This window comes from Athene noctua, chromosome 3 (assembly GCF_965140245.1).
Source record: "Athene noctua chromosome 3, bAthNoc1.hap1.1, whole genome shotgun sequence".
Lineage (NCBI taxonomy): Eukaryota > Metazoa > Chordata > Aves > Strigiformes > Strigidae > Athene > Athene noctua.
In genome coordinates, this window is record NC_134039.1 from 33,103,738 (window position 1) to 33,110,144 (window position 6,407).

A 6,407-nucleotide genomic window follows, 5' to 3' on the forward strand; every position below is an offset into this window, starting at 1 on the left:
GTCCAAATTTCTGGCCCAGACAGTTAATGAATAAAGGCAATGACAAATTCCCCCTTGCTCTACATTGCGCCTCCGGCCTGACACACCTATCAGTGCAATCCCATCCAAAGCCCTGGGTATCTCCAACGTGCTCATGACTTCACCTGTTATTTTAAATATTACTCACTGTGAGTATTTTATTATTCTGAATAAGGAATGGACATCAGGGCCTATCCACACCAAGCATTCAGTCCCTACACACAACCCCTAAACCTGGAAATCCTTCCCACCCTGTGGAGCTTGTGCTCCTTCACAAAACTGCAGGAGCAGCTGTACATGCTGAGATGCCCAGCTTATATGTAGGTACCTAGATGTAGATGTCCACCACATGGACTTCATTCTGGTGCATCAGCGTAGACAAATATGGGCTGAAGCCTGACTGCTCATGGTTGTCTCATCTGAATTAATTGTTTGCTTGTGTGTTTTAGGGCCCCTGGTTTATTTCTAGGTGCTGATCCCTTTTGAATGTCACATGCAGAGACTACCACAAAAGTCCTCTCTTGCATACCCCCTAGAAGGACATGAGGGCCTGCAGGGATGAGTGCCTCACTGAGTGAAAAGCAACACTTAGTGTTGTCACTGCAGGGTGGGCCATGATGAGCCCTAGGACAGTTCCTCATGTCCCTCCTACTTTCATTTCAGTGCAAAATCCTGAGGCTTCTTAGGAAAGGACATACCAGGTTTCTTTACATGAAATTAATCTTAACATTAAAGGCTTAGTGAGCCAGCCAAGAAGGAGGCAGTTGTGAAAAATGAGAGGAGAAAAGGAGTGATGGAGAGGAGTTTAGCACCAGCTCAGTGTGAGCCAAGCTGACATGCTAAGAAGCTTTCAAAGGTCACTGGCCACTGCCAGCCTATTTGCATCTTGTCAGAGCACGTTATGGACTGCCAGTTACTTCCTTACATTTACACAGACACACAAAACTCCATGGAAGGCAGCATGTCAAATTATGTTGCGGGAAAAAGAAGAAAAGATGAGTAACACTGATATTTTCCAGAATGCCTGAGAAATCCTTGAAAGTCAGTTGTCAAACACACCCTGTACTTTCAAAACGCTAATAAATAGGACTACATTTAAAAAAAAATCTCAAGTGACTTAGCCCAAGTGCTGCTGACTCGTGATAGGTAGCCTGAGAAATGGTGCCCATGACCCCCATGCTGTGCCAAGGAGGGTGGATAAGCATCGATGGTCTACATGGGTGAGAACAAATGGCACAACAATCACACCACAAAGGTGAGGATGATTGTCACCTTGCTTTAGGGATGGGATGCAGCTCGCAGATAGAGGCACTGAAATTTAGATCTCTGATGGTTATTACCTAAATGTGAGCTGGGTGTCTCAGCTCCCAAACAGCCAAAAGGTCAGAAGGACTGGCCCAGCTGATCAGATGCAGATGCCTATTTCTGTGTACACCAAAATGCTCCCAGGTGTGGTTGGCTGGATTGCCTGGGGCCTCACCTTAGATACTTGCAAATTTGCATATAATGTCATTTGAGATGCCACAGGGTATCCTGCTCAGCTTCCAAGGACCACTCCAGGAGCACATAGATCTCCACACCTCCTGTATCAGACCTGGTAGTTCTATGAAGATGTTTTTATACCCTTAGTCACCTCAAAGCACATTTGTAAGAGCAAATCGATTGAGTGCTGAATCTCCACTGGCTAGTTCAGAGCTGAGATGCTCAGCATATATGTAGGTACCTAGATGTAGATGTCCAGCATATGGACTTCATTCTGCTGCATCAGCATAGACAAATAGTTCATTGAAGGTAGCTCATCCACCTGTAACTCAGTCACCACAACAGAGATGGCATATAGGATACAAGAGCTGTGGGAAAGTACCCTTCTGGAGCATCAGCTCACACTAAATAATCCAGGAGAGATCAAATAGTCTTGACAACAGTGTGTGGACCATTAAATTGACTCCTAGGTGTCTACAGAGTAGACTTCATCTGAGGCAGTCATCCAGATTCCCAGTGTAGTTGGTAGAGAGAGAGGCACTTCCAGGGGAGTTTCAGTTGACCTGCTTCAGAACAAACCAAATCACACCTGAGAAGCATCTGTTTCTCTTTAACAGAGGTGAAGGGAGACAAAATAATGAATTCATACATCGATCTTTACACTTGTCAGCTGAACTGCATAGCAAGTCTCCAAAATCTCAACAAAATCCAGTAGCAAAATGCCAGTGATATTGGTTGTTCCTTTGGGTGGGAGGCTGTTGGTAGCAAAGCAGCTTGCTTCGGCCATACTGCAGCCCTGGACAAGCAAGTTGGCTGCCGGTGAATGAGAAGTGTCTATGACAAGAAGAGGCAGGGATGACAGCAGGCACCCATATCTCCCCTTCCAATCCTTGGGAAGCAGGATGAGGTGGAGGAGGAGGGCTGGGCTCTCCCTCTATATTGGCTCCACTCCTTTCCTCTTCTGGCTGCTGACATTGCCTGGCCCTGCTCCCTCCTGTGGGGTGTCAATGCTCAGTGCTGCCCACAGTGCCCTGGGCCAGCCCTGCTCCCCTGGCTTCAGTATCACAGGGATGAGCTGACAGTGAAGGGCAGAGCACTGCAGCCCCTCTCATCTCAGCCAGGTCTGGGAGGTTCAGGGACTGAGTTAGTACCTTTCATTAAGTCAAGTAATAAAGCAGCTAGATGCCTGGGGAGAGATGGTGTGTGGTGCTCTGGAATGTGTCTAAATAACATTTATTTTTGGTCACTGATACTGGCTGCATTGTGAATTCGCTTGTGTCATTCCTTCTGCTTAGCTACCTGTGCAGTACACTGACAACAAAAGAGCAGCCTTGCTCCCTGAAAAAAATCCCCCGTCAGCACTTACCACAGTCACACTGAGCTAACATTACAGCAGCCTCCACCCTGTCCTTCATCTTAAATCAGTTCAGTTATAAATGTTATGACACCCTTGGAAACAGCCTGCCACAGTGGTGATGGGTCTTCAATCCAGGCAGCCAGCTCAGAACACCTCTACCTTAGACAGGAGCAAAGACAAGGGCAAGGGGTGTAATTTCTGGAAAGGTACACATGGCACCTCCACATAACACTGGACTTCTGGGGCTCCTGTCCTAGGTAATCCTCTCCTAGGATTACCAAAACCCCTAAGAGATTAATCTTTTTCCTTCGGAAATTAAAAGTATGGCAACAAAAAATAAATGTTATCTAAAAAAACTGCAGAAGAAACTCATACTGATATCCTTCAGAGCTGTTAATTGTCTCTGCAGCCATCAGCTCTTCCAAACTGCATGCTGTGCTCCCTGCCATTTTCAGTCTCAGAAACAAAATAAACCATTTCCAGTATGTAAGTGATGTGCTTTGCTGTGAGTGTTGATTATGGCCTCTTTTCAAAGAAGCTTCCTTCTTTAAATGAGTACGTTTTGGCCAACTCCTCTCTTTTCCTGTCTCCTAAATGCCCATATTCCTGGTAGATGAAGTTCATTTACTGGGAGGGGGAGAGATTTGGGCAAGAAAAGGGCAAAATATTAAAATATTTAAACCAGTGCTACTGAGTATGTCCTATAAACAAAAACTTTCAAACCTGTGAATTATCTGCCACACCATCCCTAATTTGTGAGAGACCCTGCTTCTGGAAATGTAATGGAAATGGACTGCCTGGTCCTCCCACTAGGAACATAATGCTCTGCTGTTCTGTGAACAGAATCACTTCTGTATGCAATCCCAGGTACAGCCAGTCTAGTACCTGTAAACCCAGGGGTAGGGGGTGGCTTCTGGAACACTCGCCAAAACTGTGCTGAGTTCATGACATGTTCTTATCCCACAGAGGCAGGTGTCACACCATCTTTCGTACTCTACAAGTGTGAAGCTGGAGCAAGAACAGGCAGAAATAAGGCAGCTAAGAGCACCTGTGGCTGTGATCACTTTGTCTAGGAAGAGCCTTTTCATACAAAACTGGTGCTGTTGAAGGCTGTGAGCAAATTAAAAAAAATAATTAGATTTATCACCTCCTTTAGGACTGTCAACAGTGTGCTGATAAACATTTCAATCACAACAACTGAGCCTCTATATGTAGTTTCCTGGAGGTATCCTGTGCCTATCCACTTACCAGAGCAGCTAAGAATACTCCAGTCCTCTCTTACAGCATTAACTTCATCTGCTTTTGTGCTAATGTGTTCCCAAAGCAGCAAGTTGCATTGATATGGATGAATGGGTATTGTACGTAGAGACACATTTAGGAAGAAGTGCGTAACTTTCAGGAAACAAGGGACCTGAAAACGTACCAGCTGGTGGGGATGTTGCCCGATACTTCCAGAAAGACAGATATGCCAAGGGAGATCCAGAAGAAACTGCATTTTCTCTCTCCCAGAAAGGCTGATCCCAAGTCTGGGGAAATGATTTAGGAGAGACGGGATGTCTGGCTGCATCTTTAGCTGGTGAAGCCTGACAGACTCTCAGCAAAGCACTCCCTTTGGTATTCCTTGACTACTGTGCCTGGAATAGTTTTCTCTTTCCCACTCCACACTTCAAGATGTGTACACTGCAAGAGATGACTGGCTGAAATTCCCACTGAGAGAAGATTAGGCCCTCTCTTGCACAGGTGACTTAGCAATAGATGTTCTGAGACAACCATGCTGCCCTGGAGTCTCAGGCTGATTTGTCTTGTCAGTGCCTTGGATAAGAGGCTCTTCATAGAACTGCTTCCATACAAGAAGTATTCCTGAGAAACAAGTTGCACACAAAAACTTCCTGCTCAATGATACAGAAAATTCTGCTTTACTGCTCCTGGATCAAACGTCACTGCAATGACACAAAGCAAAGCTAAGATCCAACATAAATCATGCCTCCCTTTTAGATTTCATCAGAAAAAAAGCAGATAGATTTTTTAATTTTTTATAAACAAGCTTCATGCTTATACAGATTTGTGCCCCCACACAGCCAGCATAAAAGCCAGCATAAACTCAATATTGTATGTCTTGGCTGAAGTATCAAAAATGCAATTGTATTAACACTTTTAATCTTAATCAGACACACTGAGTGATATGGCTGTCCACAAATCTGCTATTGACTGCAGAACCATGGCCTGGGATCAGGCAGCAGTTTTGGTCAGCGTGTGTTATCCAACCATGGCTAATCATTAATCAATGCTGTCATTTCTCTTGAACAAAATGGATGGTGGGGGGAGGAAAAATATAAGGATAAAAATTTTAAGGTAAGATCAAGTAATTGAATTTGCAGCCTATTGCTCCTGAATATTTTCTTGCAGTTTTGAGCAGGTCCCCAGGGCATGCAGTTCTTGGTCTCTTGGTGCCACAAATCCCAGTGTCACCTCTTGGAGCTGGAAAGCAGCTGAGGAGCCACATAGATCCCTGGGAATCCCAGTCAGGCTTCAGGAAAATGTAACTGAGGAACATGACAACATACAAGGCTTTAGTTCTAGCCCTGATGAAGAATGTCTTACTACAGTCCTGGGAGAAGGAGCTTCTCTCTGGGCAGTTTCATCTTCTGGGGTGTCAGGTGCTTGGCAGCAAAGCTCAGGCAGATGAAGGTGTGGGCTTCTAGCACTGCTCTGTTCCAGAATCACAACCGTTTCCCAGTAGCCATGGGCGTTAGAGTCTGTGGTCACTGTGATTTGAGGGTAGATGGTCTGTTTTTCTCCGGGCTTGAGCTGGAGAATACAGGAAGTGCCATGCCAGTGCTGACCTGGCAGAAGTGACAGTGAGTAAGAGTTGCCAGATTATAGATATAAATGGTTTACAAAGCCATTGCCTCAGTTCTGTTTGCTATTTCACCCTAGGTAAAGTTTGTTGCTTGACCATGATTATATATGACAATAAAACTCCTCAGATGCCTTTCAGGGCAGCTCAAGCACTCATGTGCCAGCAACCACGAGGGGAGCCCCAGCTCAGCCCATGCTACAGTCCTGCCTCAGCTCAGTGTGTGTGTGTGTGCGTGCGTGCCAAAAAGGCTGTAGCAGCCTTGCAAACACTCAAAGAGATGGGATGGGAGAAAAATAGAATGTGTTTCATCAGGGTAGGGCTAAGGCCATGCTTTCAGCATGCACAGTATGCCTTTTCACTCAGATCCTGATAGCTCCCCTCCCTTTGGCAACTCAGGAGCCAGGGGAATTGTTCTGCAGGCAGCAGCCTGGAAGTACTTAGCTTCTGGCATAGGTAGATGGCACACCTCCTGGGAGCCTGGAGACCTGGCGCTCCTCAGGTACGCACAGACAGCAGTGGGTCCCACCGTCACAGGGTGAGTACAGGTGGTAGCCTAGGACCCTCACACTGGGTCAAGGTTATGGAGCTGGCTGGGCAACAGCACTTGGTATCCTCCATTTAAAAGGCCAGCACATTGTTAGGCACCTTCCTTTCGCTTGGCACAAGACAATGCATGCAGGCTTCCTTCCA